The sequence below is a fragment of the Scyliorhinus torazame genome, chromosome 13 (genome assembly GCF_047496885.1).
Source record: "Scyliorhinus torazame isolate Kashiwa2021f chromosome 13, sScyTor2.1, whole genome shotgun sequence".
In the NCBI taxonomy this organism is placed as follows: Eukaryota; Metazoa; Chordata; class Chondrichthyes; order Carcharhiniformes; family Scyliorhinidae; genus Scyliorhinus; species Scyliorhinus torazame.
Genome location: NC_092719.1, coordinates 180,867,354 through 180,873,353, shown reverse-complemented (window position 1 = coordinate 180,873,353; position 6,000 = coordinate 180,867,354).

The window sequence follows — 6,000 nt, the reverse complement described above, 5'->3', positions numbered from 1 at the left end:
TAATCTGCTTTTGGCCGTTACAGATCGACTGGAAAGAGTGGAAGCCTTTTCTACTGAGGAACCATTGTGGCTCTGCCATGGAGCTCTTGTCGATAGCACCCTGCACCTGTGGGAAGCCAGAGATCACTACAAATCCCACTGCTCTGGCAGCCTGGCCGGCTTCATCCAGGGAGAACTGGATATAATTGTGTACCTTCCTGAATAGGGTATCGATAACCTCCGATGCATATGAGTGGAGGATTGTGACATTCCACAAAGGTTCCCAGTAGAGCCCTAGAATGAGCCGCTCACAAAAAGATTGAGTGCAGCGGTCATCTATCTTTAGAGCCACTGACAATGCACGACCTCCCAATCTGTGCAGCATCCGATCCTCCCGAAGAATGCGGCAGATGCGAGCCACCACATCCGTTGACAAGCAAAGGCACCTGCAGCACTTTATCTCGCTCAGCTGAAAGTATGACAGCCATCGTCAATACATTCTGGGACACGCCAAACCACTCTGTTGAGTTGGACTCCCTGCCTCAACATCATCTGGGTCTTCATGGGGTCTCACTGGCCCATGTTCCTCAGGGCTAGACTCTGCCCTTTGCCCTGTCTGATGGCAATGGACCCTTCTCCTCCTAAATTCTATGCGAGGTATCAAAAATGCAACGATGCTTGTTGCCTCCGTTATGCACACGATGAACATTACCCTGCATCGTGCACCTTCCATCACCAAGCTAGGGAGTCATTGTGAAGCCCTTGGGCTTCCCTCATTGCAGGTATACCATCCCCTGATCCTGCCCAATCTTGAGGCCCGATGCACAGAGACGTGTGCCAGATGTGTGCCAGACAGTCTTGTAGTATAGTGCGCACATCCCTAGGAATGTCTCTGGTTTCTGGCCCCAACTATATGGTGCGCAGAGCCCCAGGAGTACCTCAGAGGTATGCCCCCTGTTCTTGGTTGTGATGTACTATCAATTACGACGAGACGAGAGTAGAATGTAATCGAGGCTTTATTACACAGAGCTGTGTGGCCTCCGACAGCAGCTGACGAAATGGCTGCTGTTCGGAGAGCACACACATTTATACTCCGCCTCCTGGGCGGAGCCAGCAGGCAGGGACCTACCCCCGTACCTGTAGTACAGGGGCCTTACTGTAATACCCATATATACAATATAATACAACAGTGGTGACTACCACAGGTTGGTCAGGAGAGAAAACTTCCCCAAGCCCCCTGAGATGGACAGGGCCTCCAGGTCGCTCCGCTAGAGGCCCAATACCAGGGGTGACGATTGCCAAGCTCCACCGATCCCAGGTTAGGAACACTCGGTCCTGCAAATGGGAAAGGAATACGATCCATATTTATCAATACATTGGCCAAACACTGGGCCGAATTCAATGGACCCAAGGCAGCTTATTCAGGTTCAGGAGCAAGGTATTATTCGGGATGCTGTACCCAACAAGACTTTGGGTGACTTATGGAAATAGAGAACACCACATCACCACGCTGGGAGAAGCAGAGGGGTTTATCTGCAAGAACGGGCTGGGAAAACAGTAATAGTAATGGACACATTCTGACACATTGATGATGATGATGTTTCTTCATTTCTAACCACTGTGCGTCCTGGGGGCGGCAGCAGGGGGGAGGGGAGGGGAGGGGGGGTGCGATAGAAAGCAAATTGGCACCAAGATCAGAAGGGAGGGGGTTAGGGAACTGAACGGGCGGGGGAGTCGCTCCCGGGGGATGGGGGGGGAGCCACCACGTTGGTGAACGCACTGGTACCAGGCGGCATGGTAGCACAGTGGTTAGCAATGTTGCTTCACAGCTCCAGGGACCCGGGTTCGATTCCTGGCTTGGGTGACTGTCTGTGCGGAGTCTGCACATTCTCCCCGTGTCTGTGTGGGTTTCCTCCGGGTGCTCCGGTTTCCTCCCTCAGTCCAAAGATTTGCAGTTTAGGTGGATTGGCCATGATAAATTGCCCTTAGTGTCCAAAAAAAAGGGTTAGGTGGGGTTACAGGGACAGGGTGGAGGTGTGGGGATAGGGTGGAGGTGTGGGCTTGGGTAGGGTGCTCTTTCCAAGGGCCGGCGCAGACTCAGTGGGCCGAATGGCCTCCTTCTGCACTGTAAATTGTGTGATTCTACTCTATGATTCTACAGGAGAGTAAGAGGAGGGGTTGGGAGGGGGGGGGGGGTGTCATGGCACAGCTCCCCAAAGGGATGGAGCATCTGGCAGAAGGGGGGCACAATACTAGGTCGAGGGGAATGGGTGGAAAGGACAAGAGGGAGGGAAGGTGGGGGGAGTTAGTGGGGTAACAAACAGGGGAAGGTGGGCATCAGGGCCAGAGGGGCTCAGGGGGAATCGGGGATTATGTGGGGGGAGGGAGTGGGTAGAATGCTGGTTGCAACAGGTTGCCCTTGAGGATGGCAGGAGTAAAGGAGTCAACGGTGGCCAACTTGGATGTCCCTCAAACAAAGGGAAACCCCAGAGTACAGGGGCACGTCCATATGGTGAGTATGACTGATAGGAGGGGGGAAGAGAAAACCCCAATCAGGATAGTCACCTGGAATGTCAGGGGACTTAACGACCCGGTGAAAAGATCCAGAGTCTTCGCCCGTCTGAAAAGCCTGAGGATTGACATAGTCTTCCTCCAAGAGACACACCTGAGGGAGAACCTTAGTGTTGGGTGGGGTTGCTGGGTTATGGGGATAGGGTGGAGGTGTTGACCTTGGGTAGGGTGCTCTTTCCAAGAGCCGGTGCGGACTCGATGGGCCGAATGGCCTCCTTCTGCACTGTAAATTCTATGATGTGTCTATGATGTCTATGAGAAGGACCAACTGAGGGCAAGAAAGAGTTGGATAGGACAGACCTACAAAGCATGCTATGGTATAAGGGTTAGAGTAGTGGCCATACTATTCAGTAAGAGGACGACATTTACCTCAATGGACCTGGGAGGACGGTATGTAATGGTCAGCGGTGTCTTGGGAGGGGCACCGGTGGAAGTTGTGAATATATATGCCCCTAACTGGGATGGCGCAGACTTTATCAAAAAGACCATGACAGAAATCCCGACCTAGACTCCGATCATGAAGGGGAGGCTTCAACTGTGTACAGGACCCATGGACGGACAAATCCAGCCTCAAAGCAGGGGAAACATCAGCCATGGCAAGAGAGTGGAGTGCCTTTATGGAGCAGATGGGAGGATGGACCTATGGACGTTTACACACCCGAGGGAGACGGAGTTCTCCTGCTTCTCCCAGGTCCACAAAGTCTACACACAAGTTGATTTCTTTGTAGTGGGAAAATCGGTGCTTCCAGTGGTGGTAGAGGCGGAATACTCCGCAATAGCAATCTCCAACTAAGCTCCACACTGTGTGGATGTGAGGTTGGAGACGGGCCGGGCCCAACACCCACCTCCCCATGGCGGCTGGGCAGAGACCTCCTCGCAGATAAGGGCGTTCTGTAAGAAAATGTCACAAGCCATCGACCGGTCCATATCCTGCAACCAGAACGAGGATGTCTCACCTTCCACATTCTGGGAGGCACTGAAAGCGGTGATAAGAGGCAAAATAATTGTGTACAGTGCACACAGGGACGGGAAGGAGAGGGCAGCTAGGCAGCAGCTGATTGACTCCATATTGGAGGTGGACCGACGGTACTCCATGGCCCTGACCGCGGAACTACTGGTGGAGAATAATAAATTACAAATTGAATTGGACCTTCTCTCCACCGGGAAAGCAGGGAACCAGCTTTGCCAAACATGGGGATCTTAATGAGCATGGGGACAAGGCCAGTTGCCTCCTGGCAACCAGCTGAGAAAGAAGGCTGCCACAAGGGAAATAGCAAAAGTAAAGGGCAGCACGGTAGCACAAGTGGATAGCACTGTGGCTTCACAGCGCCAGGGTCCAAGGTTCGATTCCCCGCTGGGTCACTGTCTGTGCGGAGTTTGCACATTCTCCCCGTGTCTGCGTGGGTTTCCTCCGGGTGCTCCGGTTTCCTCCCACAGTCCAAAGACGTGCAGGTTAGGTGGATTGGCCATGCTAAATTGCCCGTAGTGTCCATAAGGGTTGGGAGGGGTTATTGGGTTACGGGGATAGGGTGGAAGAGAGGGCTTAATGTGGGTTGGTGCAACTCGATGAGCCGAATGGCCTCCTTCTGCACTGTATGTTCTATGTAATCTATGTAAAGGACGGGAGAAGCAAGATGGTCGCAGTGCCACATGAGATTGATGAGGCCTTTGTGACTTACTACCGAGAGCTGCACAGTCCGAGCCCCCGGAGGGGGACTCGAAGATGAAATGGTTCCTCAATGGGCTGGGCACACCAGTCATGGGGGAGGAAAAGAAGCAGGGACAGGAAGCACCACTAGAACTGCGGGAAGTCATGGCGAGTATCAACTCCATATAGTCGGGAAAGGCACTGGGGCCAGACGGATACCCATAAGACCATAAGACCATCAGACATAGGAGCGGAAGTAAGGCCATTCGGCCCATCGAGTCCACTCCACCATTCAATCATGGCTGATTTCAACTCCATTTACCCGCTCTCTCTCCATAGCCCTTAATTCCTTGAGAAATCAAGAATTTATCAACTTCTGTCTTAAAGACACTCAACGTCCCGGCCTCCACCGCCCTCTGTGGCAATGAATTCCACATACCCACCACTCTCTGGCTGAAGAAATTTCTCCTCATCTCTGTTCTAAAGTGACTCCCTTTTATTCTAAGGCTGTGCCCCCGGGTCCTAGTCTCCCCTGCTAATGGAAACAACTTCCCTACATCCACCCTATCTAAGCCATTCATTATCTTGTAAGTTTCTATTAGATCTCCCCTCAACCTCCTAAACTCCAATGAATATAATCCCAGGATCCTCAGACGTTCATTGTATGTTAGGCCTACCATTCCTGGGATCATCCGTGTGAATCTCCGCTGGACCCGCTCCAGTGCCAGTATGTCCTTCCTGAGGTATGGGGCCCAAAATTGCTCACAGTATACTAAATGGGGCCTAACTAATGCTTTATAAAGCTTCAGAAGTACATCCCTGCTTTTATATTCCAAGCCTCTTGAGATGAATGACAACATTGCATTTGCTTTCTTAATTACGGACTCAACCTGCAAGTTTACCTTTAGAGAATCCTGGACTAGGACTCCCAAGTCCCTTTGCACTTCAGCATTATGAATTTTGTCACCGTTTAGAAAATAGTCCACGCCTCTATTCTTTTTTCCAAAGTGCAAGACCTCGCACTTGCCCACGTTGAATTTCAACAGCCATTTCTTGGACCACTCTCCTAAACTGTCTAAATCTTTCTGCAGCCTCCCCACCTCCTCCATACTACCTGCCCCTCCACCTATCTTTGTATCATCGGCAAACTTAGCCAGAATGCCCTCAGTCCCGTCATCTAGATCGTTAATATATATAAAGAGAACAGCTGTGGCCCCAACACTGAACCCTGCGGGACACCACTCGTCACCGGTTGCCATTCCGAAAAAGAACCTTTTATCCCAACTCTCTGCCTTCTACCTGACAGCCAATCGTCAATCCATGTTAGTACCTTGCCTCGAATACCATGGGCCCTTATTTTACTCAACAGTCTCCCGTGAGGCACCTTATCAAAGGCCTTTTGGAAGTCAAGATAGATAATATCCATTGGCTCTCCTTGGTCTAACCTATTTGTTATCTCTTCAAAGAACTCTAACAGGTTTGTCAGGCACGACCTCCCCTTACTAAATCCATGCTGACTTGTCCTAATCCGACCCTGCACTTCCAAGAATTTAGAAATCTCATCCTTAACAATGGATTCTAGAATCTTGCCAACAACCGAGGTTAGGCTAATTGACATATCATTTTCCATCTTTTTCCTTGTTCCCTTCTTGAACAGGGGGGTTACAACAGCGATTTTCCAATCCTCTGGGACTTTCCCTGACTCCAGTGACTTTTGAAAGATCATAACTAACGCCTCCACTATTTCTTCAGCTATCTCCTTTAGAACTCTAGGATGTAGCCCATCTGGGCCCGGGAATTTA